General features: G+C 42.0%; 1 long non-coding RNA gene across 1 annotated transcript in view; it reads left to right on the forward strand.

Moving 5' to 3' along the window:
• Nucleotides 1-25,479, forward strand: part of LOC109245385 (uncharacterized) — a 160,282-nt gene that overhangs the window by 67,582 nt on the left and 67,221 nt on the right. The window lies entirely within an intron of this gene.

Genomic DNA, 25,479 nt, shown 5'->3' on the forward strand with positions numbered 1-25,479 from the left:
AGTGCATGTGTCCCTTCGAAACAGTACACCTGTATCCCTTGGATAAATGCCTAGTAGTGCAGTTGCTGGGTCGTAGGGTAGTTCTATTTTCAGTTTTTTTGAGGAACCTCCATACTGTTTTCCAGAGTGGCTGCACCAGCTTGCATTCCCACAGGATTTCATTTTTTATGGTGGGATAATATTCCATTGAATATCTCTATACCACACTATCTTTATCCATTCATCTGATGATGGACAGTTGGGTTACTTCCACCTCTTGGCTATTGTAAACAATGCCGCAATGAACGTGATAAACATAGATCTTTTTGAGTTAGTGTTTTCATTTTCTTTGAGTCAATACCCAGAAGTAAAATTGGTGGGTCATATGGTAGTTCTATTTTTAATTTTTTGAGGAACCTTCATACTATTTTCCATAGGGCTGCACCAGTTATGTTCCCACCAACAGTGCCCAGGGGTTCCCTCTTCTCTTCATCCTCCCTGACACTTATTTCTTGTCTTTTTGATTCTATCCATTCTAACAGATGTGATGTGATGTCTCATTGTGGCACTGATCTGCATTTCCCTGGTGAGTAATGATGTTGAGCACAATCAGAGTTTCATGCCCTGTACTCTGAATCTACTCTCATCAAGGTCCCAGAAGTGTTGACAGTTACAGTGGATATTTTTCCTTTCTTGACTCCTCAGCAGCATTTGACATAACTGATCACTATTTTTGCCTTGAAACACTTTTTACTTGGATTTCGTTCCCTTCCTATAGCACTGATATTCCTTCTCAGTCTCTTTTTTGGGGTTCTTCTGCTTTCTTGGACTTCAAACGTTGACATAAGTTGGGTTAGTCCTCAGACTTTCTTTTCCACCCATGTCCTCTCTTTTGGTGATCTCATCCTATCTCATGGCTTTAAATATCACTTATGTGCTAATGACTCCTGGGTTTAGACCTCCAACTTGGGACTCTCCACCAAACTCTAGACTCATAAATCCACAATTCCTGCTTGAGTGGAGTGTCTAATTGGCATCTTAAACTTCTTCTCTGCCCCAAACCTGCTCTTCCTCCAGCTGTCCTACCTCAGCAAATGGCAAGTCCATTTTTTCATTTCTTCTACTCCCAAATGCTGGGGTTCTTAACACTTTCTCCAACATTTCCCGAGTACCAGCAAATCTTCAAATTATATCCGGATCTTGACAGCTTCTGACTGGCCCAGTTCAAGCCATTACCAATTCTCACCAGGATGTGGCTGTGGCCTCCCAGCTAGTCTCTGTGATTCTATTCTCCCTCCTCTTCAGCAGTGGGGGTGTTACAATGTGGTGACAGCACATGCCATTTTCCCTCTCAGAGCCCTCCAGTGGCTTCGGTCTCGCTCAGATCCACAGCCAGAGTCCTTATAGCAGACTGCAAGGCCCTACCTCATTCCCACCCACCCACCTCTGACCACAGCCCTTACTGCTTTCTCTTCATTTGTCTCCTTCAGACTGCATCCACCTCCTTGTGATTCCCCAGGTGCCCCTTTTAAATCTTGGCACTTACTCTTCCCTTTGCTTTGGATGCTTCTCCCAGGCATTCATGTGGCTCACTCCTCATGTCCCTCTTGCATCTGCTCAAAGTGTGTGCTGACCACCCTCCTCATCTGTCAGTCTCCATCCATGTGCTTTGCTTACTTTTCTTTATTGTCCTTATGTGTACAATTTTATAAGATTTTGTTTGTATGAAGAGGTGGGGAACGACAATTAGAAGACAATCAGCAGTGCTTGCTGCATAGAAGCAGGCATTTGGAATGTGGGGTTTGGAGCTAGACAGGCTTTTGTATTCTAGTCCCACTAATCAGTTCGGTGACATCACTCAGCCTCAGTTTCTCATCAGTAAAATGGGAATAACAGTATTTAGCATGTAAGGTCATCATGAGAATTAAAGAGATGACCTTTATACAATCCTTAACACAGGACCTGGCACATCACAGGCACAAATAAATGGTAGTTACTATCCTCACTTCTCAAGCCTTGGCTGGCCCCACCCCTGGACAGACTGTCATTGGCTGGCACTCCCAGGTGCTGTTGGTAATGTTCTGGAGTTCCAGTTTTCTAAACCGCAGTGTTGGAAGCACATCATCACCCTGGAAACCAGTTTCTGGCTTATTGAAACATTAGCTGGGTCGATGTGAGGCATATTATTCCCAGCATTCAGAATTTACCAAATCCCAGGTGCATGAGGGATCCTTTGCACTCCAAAAGGACATCCCAGTGTGCAGTAGGAGGGTTCATTCAACAGATAATTTTGCCAGATGCTAAACGCTGTCTCTGAGCCTGTCAGCTATCAGCCCCACTCCCTCCTGCCCTCCAGGGATTTTGGATCCTGTCTAGTTTCTCAGGTTTAAGGACCCTGAGGACCAAGGTCCTTGTCAAGGCTCTGTGAACTGTTGCAGGGGGTAGAGCTTGCCTCTGAATCCTGCCAATTCCCACTGAAGCTGATGATTTACCTCCATGGAAGGAAGTTTTCTCTACAAGAGTGACATGGGACCGACATGGGGGTCTGCTAGGCTGTCTACATGGGTCATGCCCACCACAGACAGGATTCAGCTGGTGCCACTAGACATGCTTTTTGGAGAAGCAATGCCGAGTCAGTACTTGCTTTTGCTTTACTTACTGGCCCAGCAGGGGCTGATGGGGAGATCACAGGCAGCTGATTGCCAGGTAAGATGGAGTGAACTGTTGCTCTGAAGTGGTCCCCGTAATCAATGCTAAAATAGGACCGGAATCATGGAGGGTCACAGAGATTCTCAGAAACACACATTTTGTATAAAGTAGTGATTTCCAACCTTTTCAGAAGTGGAAGTTGTCACTTGCGTAATTCGCCATTATCATTCCCCACCTTTCCTTCATTGAAATATACCTTTTAGTCTAGGTGGGGGGGGGGGGATAGAAATTAATATTTTTAAACAGTGATTGAAATTTAATGCTGGTTTTCAGGTCTTTAAAATGTTTATTTTTGAGAGAGAGAGAGAGAGAGAAAGCACGAGTAGCATGGGGGGGCAGAGAGAGAGATAGCAGGGGAGGAACAAGAGAGATGGTAACAGAGGATCTGAAGCAGGCTCAGCACTGACAGCAGAGAGCCCGATGCAGGGCTCGAGATAAAAAAATCATGAGATCATGACTTGCGCTAAGTCCGATGCTTAACTGGCTGAGCCACCCAAGTACCCACGGTTTTCAGTTTTAAAATCAATATGTATTTTCAGAATTTTGTGACTCCGTTTATTCTTCCAATGGACTCCCCCTCCCTTGAAGATAATGGGAAACACTTTAAGGTATAAAATAAGATTCAACTGTCTTCCTTGTGTTCCTTGAGCTCTTAGATATGCTTCATAGTGACTGTGTCCTGACATCCCAAGCACTGGCACATTGCTGAATAAATGAGAACAGGAGTACAAGTGAGCGTCCTAGCTGTGGAAACTTCCTTGGGAAGAATAGTTCTGTCTTCTGAGTTTGCTACTTACTCAAATGGTTGTGTGGTTGTTCTTAAATTATTGCCTGGCAATTGTTATTTAATTTTTCATTTGTATATCTCACCCCTCGATCAAATAGTGTGCTCCTAGAGGGCAGAGGTATTAGCTTCTTTGGGTTCCAATTGATGGGAATTTAAGTCCATGTGGCTCACACAAGAGCTGGGGTTTACTGACATCTGTACTTGGGAAGGACAGGGCTGCACTGAAGGAATCAAACCATGCTGTCACGGCTTGTTCTCACTCTCCATCTCTCATCTCATCTTCTCTCTTTGTGTTGGTTTTATTCTCTTATTACAGGGCTTTTCCTCTATGTGGTAGGTGATGGGGGTGGACAGCGGGAATGAATAGAGACAGAGATCTGGTAGCACACAGCTACAGACTGCTATCATCCCAGCTGTTATATGCTGAATTTGGCTGGCCTTTGTCCATGGTTCCTGAAAGAAAGCCTCTAACCTCTTGGAATTTCCCAAGTGTCAGGAATGTCTTTGTAATTGGTGTGGGTTGCTTGGACCACACCTGAGTTTATACTAGTGAGGTGACTCATGGTCAGCCCCTAGACAGTTTCTGGAGGGTGCCAGCTATGCCAAAAAGGTCGACTGTGCGGTTAGAGGGTTGGGGCTGTGAGCCAGGTGGTATTAGCCCGACTTCCTGCAGAAGGAAGGAGGGTGGAGACAGTTCAATCACAAGGCCAATGACCCCATCAATCATACCTACAGAATGAAACCCCAGTAAAACTCTGGTATTCATATATCAGTGTGCTGAGAGAGTGACACATCCTGAGGACATGGGAGCTTTGCATTTGGAACCCTCCCAGATATCATTCTGTGTGTCTCCTTATTTGTCTGGTGCTAACTGTTATCTTTGTACTATAATAAACCTGTATCATGTTTTCCCAAGTTCTAAGAGTCATTCTAGTGAATTATCAAACCTGAGGAGGTAGTGGGAATCCCTGAATTTATAGCAGTGGGTCAGAAGTATGACTTCCCTGGGGACCCCCAACTTGTAGCTGGCATCTGAGCTGAGGGTGATTTGTTAGAGGATTGTGCTCTTTATGTATGGCCTTTGATCTAACTCTGGGTAGTTAGAATTGCATTGTACCACCTTGGCAAAGGAAGGGATACATTTTCCTCTTAGTATTGAAATGGAAAATCCCACATTAAGACTTTGATTGGACAGATTGGGTAATGCTGCCACCTTTGAGACTAGAGGCACATGGCATGGGGAGGGTTCTGCAAAGGAGGGGGATGGAAGAGTGGATGAGGTGGGGAACAGTGTTGGGTGACAGAGGCAGTAGCTGTCTCCCATAGTACAGGTCCCCTGTAATTTTATGACCTCTTTCAGCATGTTGCAAAGACAGTTAGTGCCCATCAAATATCCATTGTCCCCCTTACATATGCCAGCTTTCATTATATTTGGGTTGGGTCCATATGACTAGCTCTGGCCAATGGACTATAAGCAGAACTGATGTGAGCTGGTTTCAGGCCAAGGTAAATGAGAGCCTGGGATCCTTTCCCATCTCTCTTCTTCCCTTGCTGCTATGCCCTCCACAGTCATGTGTTCGGGATGGCATACCACAAGATGGAGAAGGTCACCTGTTTATGTTGGTATTTGTTGTGTTAAGCCAATGAGATTTGTGGGTGTAGGAGGTGGATTAATGGCCCTCCTGCAAGAGAGTAAGTTTTAATCTCTGGAACCTGGAAAAAGGGTCTTTGTAGGTATGATTAAATTAATAATCTTGATATAAAGAGATTATCCTGGGTAATCTGGGTGAGTCCCAAATGCCATCATAAGTGTCCTTATTGGTGAGGGGCAGAGGAGGTTTAGACATACACCCAGAGGAGAAGATGATGTGACCATGGGGGCAGAGATTGGAGTGATGTGGTCACAAGCCAAGGAAATTTATTTTCTCACTGTTCTGGGAGCCAGAAGTCTGAAAGCAGTGTCACTGGGCCAAAATCAAGATGTCTACAGGGCTATGTTTCCTTTGAGCTCTGGGGGAAATTTTTCCTTGCATCTTTTAGCTCCTGGTGGCTCCAAGCATTCCTTAATTTACTGCAGTATTACTCCAGTCTCCACGTCTGACTTCTCATGAGCTTCTCTTCTGTCTTCTCTCTCACATATGTGTCTTCTTCTTTTCTCATAAGAGCACATCATTGGAGTTAGGACCCATCCAGATATCAAGAGATATCTGAAGAGATAAGTTGAAGAGATAATCCTGAGATCCTGAATTTAATCGCATCTGCAAAGACTCTCTTTTCAAATAAGGTCACATATACAGATTCTGGGGGGCCATCATTCAACCAGCTAGAGATACCAACATCTCAGAAAGCAAGTCTAAGACATGTAGTGTGTCCAAAATATAGATTCAATGGAAGATTTTATTCAATGAGCAGTTTGCCTTTATCTAAAGAACATATTCTTTAAGAAATATGAAAGCTATTAGTATAGGTGTTGACCAATTACTGCTTTATGGAAAACACACACAATCGAGTGCTGCCTATGTATTGTTTGAGAATGTTCTACATTAGTTTGAACATATGTCCTATCTAGTAATTGCTTTCTTGGCTTTGTGTTATTGGCCTAGAATGTCATCAGTATATCCGACATACCAATCCCATCTTTACCATGATGATTTGATTGATTCCTGTTATGAGGATGACGTACTGGGTGAATAGTTTATGACTATAAATCCCAGGCTCCAGATACATCAAAGGGGATGACAAACATGACATGTTTACTTACGATGCTAAACTCAAACCAGAAATTGACTTGAAATACTGTTCTAAACATCTCAAAGTCTGCAATCCTTTGGTTCAGTTGAATAAGATTAGGTTAGGCATTCTTTAAATTTTGAGGGCTTAAATTGGAAAATAGTGTATTATTTGATCCCAGGAAGTAGAAAATTTTAGAAAAGTACCCAGAGGTTTAAATTGTTTTTAGGTATCTCCATTTACAGTGAAAATATTTGCAATCCATTTTGAAATCAAGATCAACCCCAAACTGGAGAATCTAGGGGTTTACCACGTGGAGGCAGAAAGGGTCCTGCAGCTTCTGGAGACCCTGCACCCTCTCTGACTCTGCAGTCGGATTGCTATGAACGCTTGCACAAGTTACTTAACCTCTTTGGGCCTCATCATCAATAAGAGGAGCATGTTGGAGTAGTTGATAACTAAGCTTCTTTCCACTCTAAAATCCTAGGATTCTCTCACAGGAATCTTATTTTATAACAGACCACCCAGGTGAAAAGTTAGCTCTCTGGGGCATACCTCATCGTTTGACCTAAGAGAACATGCAGCAGGCAGGAGGGCCGTTGCAACACAATCATGAACAAGGGCAGAGCATGAAGCAAAACAACTGAAACAAAAAGTTGGAACTGATGTTGATTTATCTCTAAGATGTGTTTTTCCATTTTCTCTGGAAAGTTTGCTCTCAAGTGGAATCAGCTGAAAAAGTACGAGCTGGCAGGATGCACACAGGCCTTTCTACTTGGGAAAGGTTTCAGAGTCCCGGGCTCCCGAGAACACCTCACGTTCACTCTCCCCATTGGCTTCTGAAGGACGCCAGCTGGGGCCTTAGACTTTTACTGCAAATAGCTGTACAGACGGACGTTTCTTCATCATGGCTCTAGTCACCATGACACCTCTCTGCTCCTTCGAGAGGTGCGCCAACCCCTCTCCCCCCGAAAAAGGAGAATGTGTCTGCAGAGAATATCCAGGGCTAGGGGAGCGTGTTTCAGAGATGGCGTGCTTCTGATGAACTGGATGAGGGGAGGTATTGGATGGTTTCCTAAGGGTGAGAGCATACAGCTAGCTGTTTTTTGCCAAAACAATATTCCATAGCTCAAGGAATGACATGGCCTTCTAAGCCAGGCGCCTAACATGCTCAGGCCCAGATGACTTCATGTGGACAGTGACAACTGGCTCTGTCATAATAAATAGCTCTTAGCAGAAGGCCTGGCAGAGGCTGTGTTTTCCCTGCTTTATAGGTTGGAGGTATGGAAACAAGAAAACAGGAGGCTTTCCTTTAAGAAGTGTGTGTTTCAAACTTGAGAAGCTTGGGGGAATTTAAAGTTATTTTTTCTTAGGTTTTTCTTTATGGCATTTGACACTCATTGGAGGGGGAAAAACAGACGATCCCAATCAATGCGATCTCCCCACTTCGAAAATGTCAGGAGAGGATTGATGGGTCTTTCCTTGTGAGTGCTGTGGTGAAGTGATGGCAGATCTTCCATGGGGAGTGTGGTGTGGGCACTGACAGTATCTTCAGGGGTTTCCGAGATCACACGCGCTTGGCACCACGGTACCCAAAGTGTCCAGGATACAGACGAAAATCATCACACCAGGAAACTGGAAGATCTCCACTTAAACGAGAAAAGGAAATCAATGGGTGCCAATGCCAAGGTGACACAGATGTTGAAAACTGTCTTAGATCAAGGGCAGTGAGTGACCTGTACCCCAGTTCCACACAGACCATGGCAAGTGATTTTCGATTGTATCCTAGACACTTTGAGTAATATGTTGTGAGACTCTGGATCTCATTTAATCTTCTGTTTTTTGCAGTCAGCCACCCTCTTGGAGTATAGTATACAGATTCAGAAGGGAGTGGGTGTTCTGCTCCCCCCGAACTCACTGACATCACCCCAGCAAAGTGCTAGAGGGCCCTGCCTTAGCTTGCCTCAGCCTGCCTTGTAGCTGATGGAAGTTCAGGACTCCTCTAGCATCCATCCAAGATATATAGGAGGCTAAAAGAAACCCAGAGAAATGACCTTTTTGCTGTTCCTCAAGTCCTGAGGTCCCCAGCCAGCTTTCTTTCTTCTTTCTACCATTCAGTCCTTCTATGTTTGTTGCATTATATCCAGGGGTTTTGAGTTGTAGGAGGGAAGATTAACAAGGAACAGGGCTACTCCATCTTGACTGGAATCTCAAGTCTGATAGTGTAATTTGCCAGCCAAACTGGGACACTTGCAAGTGAAGGAGGGTGCTGACTGGCAGGTGTCTGAGCAACTGATGCAAAACGAACCTATGGCCTGTAGTCCTGGCTGCTGGCTAATCTCAAAAGGAATCACTTTGTCATTTTTACTCAAGTCTGACCCAAAATTCCAGGGGCTCAGCACTACCAGATGGTGTTAGGTGTCAGTTTCTTCTCTTGGCCTCTACTGTGCAATCTCTGTGCTTGCCCTTCTTCCATCTGGTGATTACACCCGAGCAGGGCCAGGAAAGATAATACTGGAAATGAAGACTGATCTGCCTCAGCCTAAGTTTCTTTCCTCACTTTTGAGGGATAGTTGGTTGACCTCCTGTGAAGGCAAAGACCTCCTTGTTAGGATTTTGTGCATCAATGCCTCCAAGAGTCTTTGCCCCTGGTGCTCACTTTTAGAGGCAAATGATGCATTTGACCACAGGTTTCTTGTCTCTCCAGGGCTTAGAACTTTCCCTTAAAGTCACTTGGTGCTTACTGCAGAAATGTTTCCTTTCTTTGAGTAACATCCAAGTCAGATTTAAAAAAAAATTGTTTTTCAATGTTTATTTTTGAGAGGGAGAGAAAGAGAAAGAGAGAGAGAGAGAGAGAGAGAGAGAGAGAGAGAGCAAGCAAGTGAGCAGAGGAGGGTCAGAGAAAGAGGGAGACACAGAATCTGAAGCAGGCTCCAGGCTCTGAACTGTCAGCACAGAGCCCAACGTGGGGCTTGAACCCACGAACCATGAGGTCATGACTTGAGCTGGAGTTGGATGCTTAACTGACTGAGCCATCCAGTCGCCCCTCCAAGTCAGATGTTTTAAGGGCTGTCCCAGGACAAATCCTGCCTAACAGTTCCTACCAGACCCTCCAAACCTGCTGAGTCTAGATCAATATGCCTTTATTTCATGGTGATTATATTTTCTCTGGAACCAATACCATAGACAAGGAACCCCTGACTCTTCCAGATATAGTCTTGCCTTTGATATGCAGAGAAATGCCCTCCATAGATATAAAAGGAACCAGGCCAACTATGCCCTAGAACAGCTTGGGGTTACCTTCACCTTCCTTAGCTTGGCCGATATACACTAACCACGTCGAAGACCATTGCCAGTGCATTTGGAGAAAGGGCAAGACTCTTATGATTACCTAAGGTTAAAAGCTATCTGGATGGAGTATGTGTTTAAATCAAAGCGTAAAATTCAGAGCACTAACCTGAAATCTGGACAGAGGCTAGCCAGTGGGCACACTGGCAAGAAGAACTTTTGGACTGGGATGTCTGGATAGCATATTATACTTCTCCTTTGGATAAATCTTTGCACCCTCGATATTTAGGAGATAATCAGTCAAAAAGGTTGTTTGTGTTATTTCTAAGAGGCCAATTTACAGCTAATTTTGAGAGAGGCAGTATAATATAGTGGTTGGACTCTGGACTCTAGAGCCAGAACGCCTGGGTTTTATTGTCAGCTCAGCTATTTCCTCTTTGTGTCTCAGATTCCTCAGCTGTAAAAGAATAACAGCACCTGCTTGACTGAGTTGTGAAACTTCTGTATACACATATGTAGTGCTTAGAATGAGACCTGGTGTGAAGTATCTGATACATACAGGCTAGCTTTCATTATCGATTTGAGTGAAAGTGTGTGGTATATATCAGTTCATCAGCATTTAGCAGACTCCAAAATTGTTTCAGCAGAGTACTTCCAATCTGGAAACGAAGAAACCAATGACCTCTGAAAACATGAAAGGCTGTGGTACAATAATCTTTGAAGGAAAGTCTCACCAGACTGAGGACTGAGTTCATGGGCACAGAGACATTGCCTTTTGAGGACTGCAGTCTAGCATCCTTTTTTTTTTTTTTTTTTAAATGAGTGAGCAGGGGAGAGGCAGAGAGAGAGGGAGACAGAGAATCCCAAGCAGGCTCCCTGTGCCATTGAGCTTGACGTGGGGCTTGATCCCATAAACTGTGAGATCATGACCTGAGTTGAAACCAAGAGTTGGATGCTTAACTGACTGAGCCACCCAGGAGCCCCTAATGTCCTCTTTTGATAGTAGAATTGGAAATTGGCACAAGCCTTTGAGGGGTAACATTTGTCAATTTTGCTCCATTTTCTTTTTTTTTTTTTTAATTTTTTTTTAAACGTTTGTTTATTTTTGAGACAGAGAGAGACAGAGCATGAACGGGGGAGGGGCAGAGAGAGAGGGAGGCACAGAATCGGAAGCAGCTCCAGGCTCCGAGCCATCAGCCCAGAGCCCGACGCGGGGCTCGAACTCGCGGACCGCGAGATCGTGACCCGAGCTGAAGTCGGACGCTTAACCGACTGAGCCACCCAGGCGCCCCTCCATTTTCTTTTTTTAATGGTACATATATTTTTTTTAATGGTACCTCTTCTGGCCTGGCAATTTTACTTCCAGGAATGCATCCACATGAAACATCAAGGGTGCAAGGATGTTTATTCACAAGGATGAACCCTGAAGCATTACATATAATAGCCAAAAATAAGAAACAATGAAAGTATCTTACAATAAGCCCTTGTTTGGTAACAGATTAAGCTATGCACGTGTGTGGATTATTAAGTGGCCACTGAAAGTAATGTCAAAGATTATTTAATGATGGGAAAATGCCTGCAATGTATTTCAAGTGGAAGAAAGTTTACAAAACTCTGTTTAGTATGATTTTTGTAGAATCTACCCCTTGCCCACTTGCCTTTCCAGGCTTCCTTAGCACACAGCCACAGGACATGAAGTTGTCCCTGCCTCAAGCACTTGATCACCACGCCCTGCCTGTGGTCACTCCACCATCAGGAAGGTACAATTGCCTGTGGCTCCTGTACCACTGATATCAGTAAATATTCATGACCATAGAGTGATAGTGAAGGAAGGGTGGACTGGTTTTCCTTTTTTTTTTTTACATATTTTATTTATTTTTGAGAGAGACGGCAGGGGGGGGGGGGAGTGGGGGAGGGGCAGAGAGGGAAGGAGACACAGAATCTGAAGCAGGTTCCAGGCTCTGAGCTGTCAGCACAGAGTCTGACGTGGGGCTCGAACCCATGAACCTGAGAGCATGGCCTGAGCCTAAGTCAGCCGCTTAACTGACTGAGCCACCCAGGCGCCCCAAGGGTGGACTGTTTTAATAGGAGCTGAGACAGTTTTGTTTTGTTTTCTTTTGTTTTTGTTGTTCATTCTTTGATGTGCTAGAAGGATGGGACATAAATATTTCTCTTTACCTCCTAGGGGATTTTAAAAATTAAATTCTCTTTCTCCTTGAGGGTATGGCAACTTGTGTTTTGGAGGTAGTAATGGTTAAGAACCTGGGCTTAATAGGCTGTTAATATCCACTGGGGCAAGAACAAGAGGGAAGAACAGGATTGAGGAAAGAAGCAGTTTACTTTGGAGAAATAGAAGTGGATGTTGCCCTGGAATGAAAGTAGGGGGAGATCTCGGAGTTCCTGACAGCGCCCTAGGAAGATAGCAGGACCTCGGAAAGGCGTGGTCTTCGGGTGTAACAGGACAGGCATCCTGAGCCTTGTTAAAAATGACCATGTCCCAAATGGGACACTCCAGAGCAGAGTAGCCCTGGGGAGAGAGGATACAGATGTCTTGGTGATAAATGGTGCGGAACAGAGGACCCCTCCAACTTTCCACTTTCCCTTGGGATTGCATAGATTTGCACTGAGTTTTAGGATTTGCAACTGTCTGGAAGTGCTCTCACTGAAGTCACTGCTCGGGGGAGACGACAGACGTGGCTACTCTATCTGATTATTCAGTAAGCACTGTTTATAAATGATCCCTATTTCCTACACTATTTCCAACTGCCACGTAATTACTTAGAATAAGCTTCTCTATCCAGCTTGGATGTCCATTCCAGTAGAAGTAGTTTATATTTCCGGTGGGTGAACACTGTATCTTACAGAACAATTGAACAAGGGGAATATGCAATAGAAAAAGTTAAAAAAACGAGAAACAAAAAACCTTTGCACTTGATGGAGACCAGAACGTGGACAAGTTTTATCTTACTTGGGAGCTGCCTCCAGCTGATGAGTCAACTCACCAAGATGCTTTGCTTACTTTGTTCTTTGTAAGTATTCAATTTTCTTTTCAACAAAAACTAAGTCATTTTACATCCCGACATGTGAGCAAAGCGCTTTTAGGTCCTGGTGATTTGCTCTCTCATTTCCCTTAAATGGAAGCTAATGCTCACCGTGGCATGATGGAAATGGCAAGGCACAAGCTTCGCAGGCCTCGGTGTCCCCAGAAGACCCCAGCTGGAGCTAATCCTGACTGTCAGGTCCTAAAACAAGGTCTGGTTCCATTCACACCAGGGAGTTTACCCTCCAGCCTGGCTCCATGTGTGTCTGCCCAGAAGGGGCAAGGAACTGACAGCAATCGGGGCCCATTTCTGAGAATCCACGGTGACATGGGGCAAAGCAGTGGTCAATTTTCCAGAAGTGTTATTTTCCCAGTGGACCTGGGATTTGGATCTCATTTTTGATCTTGAGAGAAATTCTGCTGTTTTGACATTAAAAATGAGCCTTCTGTTGTTTCTGATACTGTTCGGCAGACTGAGGAAATACGCTGTTCCAAGGTCCCTAAGAGATATTTTTAAATCAGGAAAGAATGTGGATTATTGTCAGAAGGTTTCTGTACATTTATTAACACTAATGTATGATTTTCTCCTTTAAGCTGTTAATGTGGTGAGTTACATTAATCGATGTGCTAATGTTAGGTCAACCATGGATTTCTAGAACAAAGCTAGTTAGATCATTATATTATTTATACATACAACAACATTAGCAGCAATATATTGTTGGATGCTTCTTTTTCTTTTTCTTTTTTTCAATTAATTTATTTATTTTGAGAGAGAGAGAAAGAGAGAGAGTGAGTGTGTGCATGCACGCACAAGCCAGGGGGGGCAAAGAGAAGAGAAAGAGAGTCCCAAGCAGGCTCCATACTGTCAGCACAGAGCCCAACGTGGGACTTGAACTTGAGGACTGTGAGATCATGACCTGAGCCGAAATCATGATTTGGACACTTCACCGACTGAGCCACCCAGGCGCCCCAGATGCTTCTTTTTCTAAGTCCCTTGCGATAACTCACAAAAAAATCTACAACGTATGTTGGTCTCAAGTACTAATTTTACACATAAGATTAGCTTGTAAGTGACCAGAGCTAGGATTCAAACTCAGTTGGTTTAACCCCAGGCCCCTTCATCTTCTTCTTTTCCGTTTATTTAAAAAAAAATTTTTTTTTTTATTTGAGTGTAGTTGGCACATGACGTTATACTGGTTTCAGGTGTACAACATAGTGATTCAACAACTCTGTACCTGATGCTGTGCTCACCACAAGTGTAGTTATCTTCTGTCACCATCTGTGCCCTTATAATACCACTGACTATATTTGCTATGCTGTCTTATTCCCGGGACTTCCTGAGTCTGTAACTGGAAACCTGTTCCTCCCTCTCCCCTCCATCCACTTTGCCCATCCCCCTTCCCCGGTGTCACCAGCAGTTTGTTCTCTGTATTTATGACAGACCCTTTATGAATCACAAGCTGCACTGCCTAACTTCTCTCTCTTTCTGCCTCTTTCACCTACCCGTGTTGCATGACTTCACACAACGAGTTGAGAGGTATTCCCTTATTTTCTGTATTCTAGAATAGTTCGTACAAAGATGTAATTATCTGTTCTTTGAATGAACTGTTGAATCCATTTTTTTAATGCTTATTGGACTAGCAAGTTATTCTAGTTTGGTTTTTTTTAAACGTTTATTTATTTTGAGATATAGAAAGAGAGACAGATCGTGAGCTGTGGAGGGCCAGAGAGAGAGGGAGACACAAAATCGGAAGCAGGCTCCAGGCTCTGAGCTGTCAGCACAAAGCCCGATGTGGGGCTCGAACTCATGGACCACAGGATCATGGCCTGAGCTGAAGTCAGACATTTAACTGACTGAGCCATCCAGGTGCCCCTCTAGGTTTTGTTTTGTTTTGTTTTTTTAAACTTGGTTTTGGTAAGTAATAATTTTCTAGGAGTTTGACTATTTCATTTATGCCACAAATTTTATTTGTACAATTTTGTCCCTAAAAATTGTTCCAAATATTCTCTTATGTGCTTACATGCCAAGCAATATTGGCAGTGCTTGAAGCTAAGCCCTAATGGTGTGTATGATCTGTCTTTTTTCTTTATGAATCTTATTCAAATTCGGTCATTTTATTAGTGTTTACAAAGCACTTTGTTGCTCTCCCTCGTGCTCTTCTCAGTAGTTTCATAATTTTTTTCTTCTTATTTTTGTTGTTTTCTCTTTTCTATTGAATTTGAGTTTCTTTGGCTGTTCTTTTCCTGCTTCTGGAGATATGTGCGTGCATCCTTAATTTTTGCCCTTTCTTTTTTATTAATCAAAATGTTTAAGGCCATGAATTTCCATCTAAACTCCTCTTCTTCAGCTGCATCCTGAAAACACTGGTATATTTTCATTAATAGTAATTTCATTTACCTTTCAGTGAAATAATTTTTATTTTGATTAAAAAACATTTTAATGTTTTATTTATTTTTGAGAGAGAGGCAGAGTACACAGAGGGGAGGGGCAGAGAGAGAGGGAGACACAGAATCCGAAGCAGGTTCCAGACTCTGAGCTGTCAGCACAGAGCCCAACGCGGGGCTCGAACCCATGAACCTGAGAGCATGACCTGAGCCTAAGTCAGATGCTTAACCGACTGAGCCACCTACATGCCCCTGATTTTTTGATCTATAAATTATTTAAAAGAGTTTCTTAATTCAAATACACAGCAATTTCAGTGATGTTTTTGTTACTGAGTTTTACTCGGAGCATTGTTACAAAATATGTTCTGTATAATATCAATTCCTTTAAAATATGTTGAAACTTGTTATATGGCATAGTATATGTCAGTATTTATAAATACTCTCAGCTATCTCTTCATTAGGTAAAATTTTTTTAATCATTTTATTAGATTTTTTTCATTATGATAAATGTACTATATAATCCCCACTCCCTATTTCCCCCATCCCCCCCCCCCCCACCTCCCCACTGGTAACCATCTGTTTGTTCTCCATAATTAAAAGTCTGTTTCTTGGTTTGTCTCTCTCTCTCTTTTTCCCTTTGATCATTTGTTTTTTTTTCCCTTAAATTCCACCTATGAGTCAACTCATATCGTATTTATCTTTCTATGACTGACTTGTTTTTCACTCAGCATTATACTCTCTAGTTGCATCCATGTTGTCGCAAATGACAAGATCGCATTCTTCTTTATGGATGAATAATATTCCATTGTGTACATACCATATCTTCATTATCCATTCATCTATTGGTGGACACTTAGGCAGTTTCCATGATTTGGCTATTATAAAAAATGCTGCTATAAACTTTGGGGTGCATATATCCCTCTGAATTAGTGGTTTTGTGTTTTTTTTTGGTAAATACCCAGTATTGTGATTATGGGATCATAGGGTGTTTTATTTTTAACTTTTTGAGGAAGCTCCATATTGTTTCCCATCGCGGCTATACCAATTTACATTCCCACCGACAGTACAAGAAGTTTTCCCCCACAACCTTGTCAATACTTTCTGTTTCTTGTGTTGTTGATTTTAACCATTCTGACAGGTGTGAGTTGATATTTCATTGTAGTTTTGATCTGCATTTCCCTGATGATGAGTGACTTTGAGCATCTTTTCATGTGTCTGTTGGCCATCTGGATGTTTTCTTTGGAGAAATGTCTTCTGCCCATTTTTTAATTGGGTTGTTTTGGGGTATTGGGTTGTATCAGTTCTTTATATATTTTGGAGACTCACCCTTTATCAGATATATCATTTGCAAATATCTTCTCCCATTCAGTAGGTTGTCTTGCAGTTCCGTTGATTGTTTCCTTCACTGTGCAGAAGCTCTCTATTTTGATGAGGTCCCAATAGTTTGTTTTTGCTTTTATTTCCCTTGCCTCAGGAGGCATATCTAGAAAAATGTTGCTACAGCTGATGTCAGAGAGATTATTGCCTGTGTTTCCTTCAAGGATTTTGATGGTTTCCTGTCTGTTAGATCTTTCATCCTTTTTGAGTTTATTTTTATGTATGGTATAAGAAAATGGTCCAGGTTCCTTCTTTGGCATGTAGCTGTCCAGTTTTCCCAATACCATTTGTTGAAGAGACTGTCTTTTTCTCATTGGATATTCATTCCTCCCTCATCAAAGATTAATTGACCATATACTTGTGGGTTTATTTCTGGGTTTTTTGTTCTATTCCATTAATCTATGTGTCTTTTTTTATGCCAATTAGGTAAAACTTTTAATTGTTTTATTTTCAAATATTGTATGTCTTTGCTAATTTTTTGAACCCTTGGGCTCACAATTTCTGAGAGTGTTATATGAAAAAAACTATTACAATGATGGTATATTTACATGTTCTATTTTTGCTTTATGTATTTTGAGGCCTGGTAATTAGACACATAATAGTCTAGAATTATTTTAACTTTCTATCAAATTAAACTTTTTTATCATGTAATGACCCTCTCTATCTCTACAATGCTTTTTTTGCTTTAAAATCCAGTTTTTCCTAAAATCATTACAAGTGCAATAGTTATTTTTAAACTGGCATTTCCCTGTATATATATTTTTATCCTTTTCTTTTATTGTTGATTTCTTGTATCCATATGTTTTTAATGTATTTCTTTAAAAATGTCTCTTTAATTATTGTCTTTTAACTAGGGAAATTATTGCTTACATTTATTGTAATTAATGAAATGTTTGTGTTTATAGTTCCCATATTATTATATTGTTTTGTGATTTCTGCTTGTTCTACCATTTCCATATTCCTTTTCCTATCTTGTCTTCATTTGTATTGATGGGTTAGTTTTTCTCATGTCATTTCTATAGTAGTTTAAACTTCATGCATTTCATTTTTATTCTTTTCATAGCTACTACAGAAATTTAACATGCATAGCTTATCAAACTATAAAGTTAATAGGTTTAAACTCTCTTTGCAAATAGCATGAAATCCTTAAAACACTTCCGTTTCAATCATGGCTTCTAACATGGTGCTGTTGTTGTATATTTCTATTGTTCCCCAAGAACATTATTATTATTATCTCATTCTCCTTATTTTATATATCAATGTTTTCTTAGACTTACCCACATATTTCCCCCTTTCTTTGTTTTTAATTTCTTTCTGTGTCTCATTCTTTCCATCTGGGATAATATCCTTTTTTCCTGAAATAAATGCTTAAGGATTTCCTTTAGTGAGGGTCTGCTGCTAGCAAACTCTCCTTTTTTAAAATTTTTTATTTTAGCCTGATCTTTGAAAGGCATATTTGATGGATACAGCCTTTTTTTATTATGCCATTATTTATCGTTCTGTTAGTTAAAGTGATTTATAACAGGTGAGCATTTAGAACACCCCTGTCAATGTGGCTGTCCCCCCATGGAGACAAGCTGCCTCTTTACCTAGATAGTGAGTTTATTTTATTTTATTTTATTTTATTAAAGTTTACTTACTTATTTTTAGAGAGTGAGAGAGAGAGACAGAGAGAGACAGAGAGAGAGAGGCAGAGAGAGAAAGAGGGAAAGAGAGAATCCCAAGTAGGCTCTGCGCTGTCAGCACAGAGCCTGACATGGGGCTCGAACTCATGAATCTTTAGATCATGACCTGAGCAGAAATCAAGAATTGGCAGCTTAACGTAACTTACTGAGCCACCCAGGTGCCTCTAGATGGTGGGTTTAAAGAAAATTGGAACAACCCTTTGCTTCCAGTGCGGGAGGGGGGTGGGGCGGGAAGACTCTCTTGCCCAAGGGCCACAGAGTTGGAAATGTCCACCCATTGATTAAAACACGTGGCTCTAAAAGTCTTGTATTAAAATGAAACTTCTCATGGCCCTGGGTGATTTGTCCTTTTCATCAGTAGGCAGGACAAGTATTAGCCATTGTTCACTGTCAGCTTTATATGTGAGTTAATTCATGGAATGCTTTCCACTGCAGGGCTAGGTAATGACGTCACCTTGGAGTGGGGTCACATAGGGATAAACAGGAATGTTAACTTTTGACAGAAGGAAGGAAGAAGGACAGCTTCTGAGCAAGGGCACTGCCCTGGGAGGAAATGGTAGGACAGCCTTGACAAGGGTTTCTGGTGGTGGTGGTGATAGTGAGGGGAGATAGGACCATGCGGTTCAGCTCCCTCCACTTCTAGCTCTGAGCTCCTCAGCCCTTGCCTCCCTGTTTCTTCCTCATCTGTGGCTGTGAGAAAATAAACTAGCAGATGAGAACTTTCCCCACTAACTCAGAGCTTTGCTTCACAAACTGCCCCTTCTCCTTCCCACTTGCTCTTTGGTCTTTTTGCTTATAACCATGCTCAAGTCTCTTGCATTAAAAACCCAAACCAAACTTGGGGCACCCGGGTGCATCAGTCATTTAAGCAGCCGACTCTTGTTTTCAACTCAGGTCATGATCTAATGGTTTGTGGGATGGAGCCCTGGGTTGGGCTCTGTGCTGACAGTGTGGACCCCACTTGGGATTCTCTCTCTCTCCTTTTCTCTCTGTCCCTCCCCTGCACACACACACACACTCTCTCTCTCTCTCTCTCTCTCTCTCTCTCAAAATAAATAAATAAACTTAAAAAAAATCCCAAACCAAAATCCCCTTACTGTAACAAATGTAATGCAGTATTCTCTGTAGAGAATTTGGAAAATAAACAAAATTGTGAAGAAAAATAAAACCCACATATAAACTTACCACTAGAAAATAATTGTGGTTTTTTTTGGATTTTCTTTCTATGTGTGTTCTCTTTCACTCTTTCTATATCTATCCACTCCCCTGCCCACATACAAAATTAGAAAGGCAACGAAGATCCATTTTCAAAATTACTTTGTCTTCCTATTGCTATGTTTCTTCCGTCTTTTGCTGTCTTCTTCTGTCTTCCTTTCCCTCATAAACATCATGAGGCTACACTCCCTGTCTACACTTCTGCTTTCTCATTCAGTCCTCAAATGCTTGGAGACTGTGTTCTATGCTGCCCCAAAGCCTCGCTTCCCACCCCCCACCAGAAGCTGGCAAATGCTATAAAGACCTCGGCATTGGAAAACATGACATTCTTTTTCTTCATTTTATTGAACTTGCAGTGAACTTGCAATGGTCACTATTGGTTCCTGCCTCCTGGAAACTCTTTCCCTCCTTAATTTTCATGAATATTTCATCCTGCTTTTCTTTTGCTCTTTCCTTCTTAGAAAGAATCTCCAGCTTCTTGGGATAGTCTTACTTGGTAAGTGCTACTGGTCTTTATGGATCTGCCCTTGGTTGTTTCTCATTCTCCAGTCTCTGGGTAATTGTATCTCTGTCAGTGATTCTGCAGGCTTTTCTCATGACCTTCAAACCCACAGGTCTGATGTCTCACTGGCACCTCAAACTCAGCATGACTGAAGCAGAAGACTCGCTGTGTTATAGAGGGTGTTATGGACCAGCCTGAAAATAGTGAGCATCATTCTGCCCATGGTCTTGGCCTAGAGCTCTGCCCCATGGGTGTCCCAACAGCAAAGGAGTCTGGGAAATGTTGTAGCTGGGTGCCCCGGAGTTAAAGGAAAACATCTGGGAGAACAACCAGCCAGTCTCCCTCACAGCTACCTATGAGGAGTATAAAACTCCTGGAAGGAGTGACTTCTGCAGAGTCTACAGATAAACAATCAGAACGGACTGCCCAGGAAATAGTCTTTCAGCAAAGTTTGGAACTGAAATTACTCTGAAGATTATGCAAAGAGAAGTCAGAAAGCAAGGGCAGATATGAAAATCAGGGCATCCAATGTGATTTGCTTATCCATGGAGCCATCCAAGATGAGCTCAGTGAAAGAGTGTGAGGTCAGTGAGGGACGTCTCCAAAGAATCCAGATGGGGCTTTTCTCTTGGCACAGAGACTCCTAGCACTCTGCAGGAGGACACCCAGGACAGCTTAGGCAATGCTTTGGGTGTGCTTTCATTTATCACTATCCTTTTTTCCATTTCAGTTGCAAGTTTGAAAATGTTTGATGTTTTTAGATTTCTGGTCATTTTCAAAGATAGCTCAAGTGTTTTGGTTCTGTTTTTCCTCTTGATCCCTCTCCTTAATCTTCCAATCTTTATATTCTTCTGTCTTTTATTGCCAAGTGTCCTCTAGAAAGCATGGCCTCAGAAGATGAAGGAGGTGCACAGTAAACACAACCTGGGTGCCTGTCCTTCCTGTGGTCTCTTTGGTTGACCCATTAATTATTTGGTTTCTGTGAGGCATTGGTCCCATAAGACCAAATAATGGGCTCCACAGATAGAAGGAAATTCTTAAAACATCTGTGAGTATTTCCTTGCCTGCAAAACATGCATGAAGATGAAAATGAGTCATTCTTACCAACCATCCTTCTATTTATAAAGTTGTTCAATAAAAGATGTCTTTGATCCAGCTGGCAGGTAGACTTCTACAAATACTAAATTATATTAAAAGCTCACATTTATTTGTTCTTTAAAAAAATTTAAATCCAGTATAGTTAACATACAGTGTTATATTAGTTTCAGGTATACAACATAACTGTATGTTACTCAGTGCTCATCATGATATGTGCACTCATAAACCTACTTTACTCGTTCCACCCACCCGCCTCCCTTCTTGTAACCATCAGTTTGTTCTCTATAGTTAAGAGTGTGTTTCTTGATTTGTCTCTTGTTTTTCCTTTGTTCATCTGTTTTGTTTCTTAAATTCCACACATGAGTGAAATACAATGGTATTTTTCTTTCTCTGACTGACTTATTTCACTTAGCATAACCCTCTGTAGCTCCATCCATGTCATCACAAATGGCCAGATCCCATTCTTTTTGATGGCTGAGTAATATTCCATTGTACACATACCACATCTTCTTTATCCAGTCGTCAGTCGATGGACACTTGGGCTGCTTCCATATCTCAGCTATTGTAAATAACTGCCTCCAAAACCATGGGGTTGCGTGTATCTTTTCGAATTAGTGTTTTTGTTTTCTTCGGGTAAATACGCGGTAGTGGAATTATTGGATCACAGGGTAGTTCTATTTGTAATCTTTTGAGGACCCTCCATACTGTTCCCACGGTGGCTACACGTTTATTTGCTCTCAGCCAGGCTTTCTTTCCCTTCCTTTTCATCCCCGCTGTGCCAACTCCCAAATGCTCTGCCTGCTTTCTCGTGTCTTGGGAGGAACCACTTGTGAAATGATCCAGAGCTTCGTGCATCAGGCCAGACCTCCAGCAAATCCAGCTCCACCACTTACCAGCTATGTGGTCGTGGGATGTTCGTTATCATCTCTTCATCCTAGTTCCCTTACCCGTAAATGAAGAAAATGATAGGACCTGCCCTAAGAGTGGGTGTGAGGATTGAATGAGTTATTTTTTTTAATTGAGGTGTAATTGACATACAACATCATATTAGTTTCAGATGTACAACATAATGATTTGACATTTGTGTACATTGTGAGATGACCACCACAGTTAACATCTGTCCCCTCACATAGTTATGCACTTTTTCTTGTGATGAAAAGTCTAAAGATCTTCTCTCTTAGCAACTTCCTGACATGTAATACAGTCTTCTTAACTATAGTCACCATCAGTACATTACATCCTCATGACTTATTTATTTTATAACTGGAAGCATGTACCTTTTGATACTCTTTACCCATTCCTTCTACCTCCCCACCTTTTGTCTCTGGCAGCCACCAATCTGTTTTCTCTATCTCTGAGCTTTCTTTTTTTTTTTTTTTTTTTTAATGAATTCTTATAAAGCACTTGGGGAAGTGTCTTACTGAGTATTTTGTTTTTAGTATCATCATCATCATCATCATCATCACCCCCATTTTAATCCATTCAGAAAGCCAGGGCTAGAGTGTTGAAGCTATCAGTTTTCCTGCTACCAATCTTCAGCAACTGGATCACCAAGCAAATAAAGTGTAAATGTCATTCAGAGCCCCTTATGACGTGGTCCTTATGATCTGGCCAGAATATCCCTTTCAGCATGTTCTCTTACTCATCAGAATCAACCGTGAGCTTGTTCTTCAGACACACCTGTTTCTTTCCTGCCTCTGCATCTTAACATGTGGCATTCTCTTCGCCTGGAATTTCACCTTTCTAGTAGAGCTTTTACTTCTGGCAGGGTGCTTTCCTCTTACCCTGAGAAGATTATGACTAAATGAACGGCTGTTTACTTGGGGCCTCTAACCAGCTCACTGCACACCTGTGTGACTGCCTGGGGAAGGGCAGTGGTAGTCAAGTGAGAAGAACAGGAAGGTGTTTGTTCTAGCTTAGGCATTCAGATGTGCTCATGGCTAATCTTTAGACTGCCATGAAATGCAAGCCTTGCATCTATAAAGTGAGCAAACAAGACATTCTCTGCCCCTCTTTTAGAGTTACTAAGAGGTCTACATGATATCGACAATGAGAAAGTTTGGTGGGAAGAATAATTAGCTCTGCAAATATGCAAAAGATCATCATTATTATAATAGACAGGGTAGAATGTAAAGAGTATGCCCAAGGCTTTGATTCATTACCAGACATAATCAGTACCAGCTTGCCTATCTACTATGTACTATGCATGGTCTCATTTCATTTTTACAACCACCCTCTGAGTCGAGGATCAGGGAGGTATAGGGACTTGCCCAAGTTCCCATGGTTGGTTGTCAATAAACTCACAGACTAAGGCTATGAATTGAATTCAGATTCACCTGGCTCTGGAACATGGGATTTTCACAGTGACCTCCTGCCTCCAGATTCCGTGAGTGATGTTAGTAGCGTGAGTGCATAGAATATGAAGGAGTATCTCCAGGGCAGAGGCTTTATGCCGTGGGCAGCCTCTGACTCATCTGAGGAAGCTTCTCCAGAATCCAATGCCCAAATGTAGCCTTAGAGATTGGATGCATTAGGTCTTGAGAAGGGCCAACAATTCTGCATTTTGAAAAGTCTCTCCAGAAGATTCAACAGTTTATCCCTGTTTAAAAACTTCCTACTCTTACATATTAATTAGTTGAGCACAAACAATGTGTCAGTCTCTGTGTTAGGCACCGGGATATAGACATGAATAAATTGACTCTTTGTCTTTAAAGATCTTGTATTTTATTTTATTTATTTATTTTTATTTGTTTTTTAAGTTTTTTTTTTTTTTAACATTTTTATTTATTTTTGAGACAGGGAGAGACAGAGCATGAACAGGGGAGGGTCAGAGAGAGGGAGACACAGAATCCAAAGCAGGCTCCAGGCTCTGAGCTGTCAGCACAGAGCCCGACGCGGGGCTCGAACTCACGGACCGTGAGATCATGACCTGAGCCGAAGTCGGCCGCTTAACCGAGTGAGCCACCCAGGCGCCCCAGAAAGATCTTGTATTTTAGAAGAGAATGGATTATGTGGAATTTGCGATGCAGAGCAATGAATGTTACTGACACTTGTGCACAGTGGTATGGGATCGTGGGAAACAAATGCCAGGTTTTACCCAGTAAGGCTCCTCAAAAGAAGTTAACATTTGAGCAGAGGCTTGAAGAGTGAGCAAGCATTTATGGGTTGGAATAAGTAGCCTGGATGGCATTTACAAAACATGTAACAGTTGAGTTCAGATTTTGCGGTTGAGGAGATTACCCTGGTGATTTTAAGAAGGATCGATTGGAGAAAGAAATCTAGACACACAGCAATTCAGCCTTCTGGTTCCCAGTGACCTTGAACTTCAGTCCAGGTCAGCTGTCTCATTCACACTTGGAGCCCATTATTATTAGGAGTTATACTGCATGTGAACTTGGGTCTTCCCTTCCTGGAGATTCCCTTCCTGGAGATTCTTACTTCCGGTGTCCTCCCTGGCCTTCCTCACCCCCACAGAATGACTCTTCATTCTCACCATCCCCACATCTCTCCCTGGCCCTCAGGGGATCCCAGGCCTTCCAGGTCACAATTCTCTGTCTGACCTCGCTTGGTTCATGCACAGCCCGGAACTCTTTGGTAGTCATTCGAATACACATTGGCTAACATGTCCCCTTTGCCCAAGTACAGAGAAGAGTTTATTTTGAGTACATAAGTGAATCATTTTAATAGCATTATTTTGGGGAACCCCAAATGTCTTATGTAAGAAACAAAGTTGCGGGAAGATAAAGCATTAAAATGAACAGGCAATATCGTGTCAATACTGACATATTTCAAAACATAGAGCTTTCAAAACATAGAGCTTGGGTGTATGTATTTGTATTGGGTTATATAGGAGGTGTGCATTGGTGGAACATATAGCCTGAATTATTTAGGAGGAATTTGTCCAGCGCTGTACTTTATGGAGACACAGTTTATAAGCTTATGTTATTTTCTTCAGAACCATGCAATTTGGTCTCGTTCCTGCTTAGCTGACTATGAATTAAAAAGTTGAGGTGTAAATGTCATCGGACGACTGAAAAATGATACATGAATTACTTTAAAGGTTCTTTGAATAGCAAATAGGGAGAATTTCTCCTATTTTATTTTACTGTCATGGAACCCCAGGACCAAATTAAATTAAGTGGGCCAGGCCAAATTTTCTGGCATTACAGCCAAATTTGAACTATTTTCCCAATAATTTCATTTGTTTGTTCATGATGGCATACTGATTTTTAATGGATACACTGTAGGATTGCTAACAGTCCTATGGAATGCCCCGTGTGGCCCATGAGCTATGAAGTAGCTCTCTCCACCTTCTTTGTTCTCTCACGTCCACACCCCTGGTTCTCTTGTCCTTGGTACATCTTCTGTGTCCCAGGTAGCTAAACACCTTGAGGAAACTCCTGCATTAGGATTTCTTGGTTCCAACGGTTGATATTCCATGTTCTTTTTTATTTATCTTTATCTGACCCATAAGCATGTTTTGTCGGTGTGTTTATTCTAAATCTCTTCTGGCCTGCCAAATCTTTAACCTTCATCTCTACTTACTCTTGGCAAATGACCTTACTTCCCACTTTTTAGAGGAAATTGATGTGGGCATCTGAATCCCCTTCCTCCTCTCCATCACAACCTTTCTCTGGATCCTTACTTCGGTTGTGCTTCCCATGCATCTCAGAGACAAAACTCT

This window comes from Panthera pardus, unplaced genomic scaffold (assembly GCF_024362965.1).
Source record: "Panthera pardus isolate Hobbes unplaced genomic scaffold, ASM2436296v1 HiC_scaffold_17, whole genome shotgun sequence".
Classification (NCBI taxonomy): Eukaryota; Metazoa; Chordata; class Mammalia; order Carnivora; family Felidae; genus Panthera; species Panthera pardus.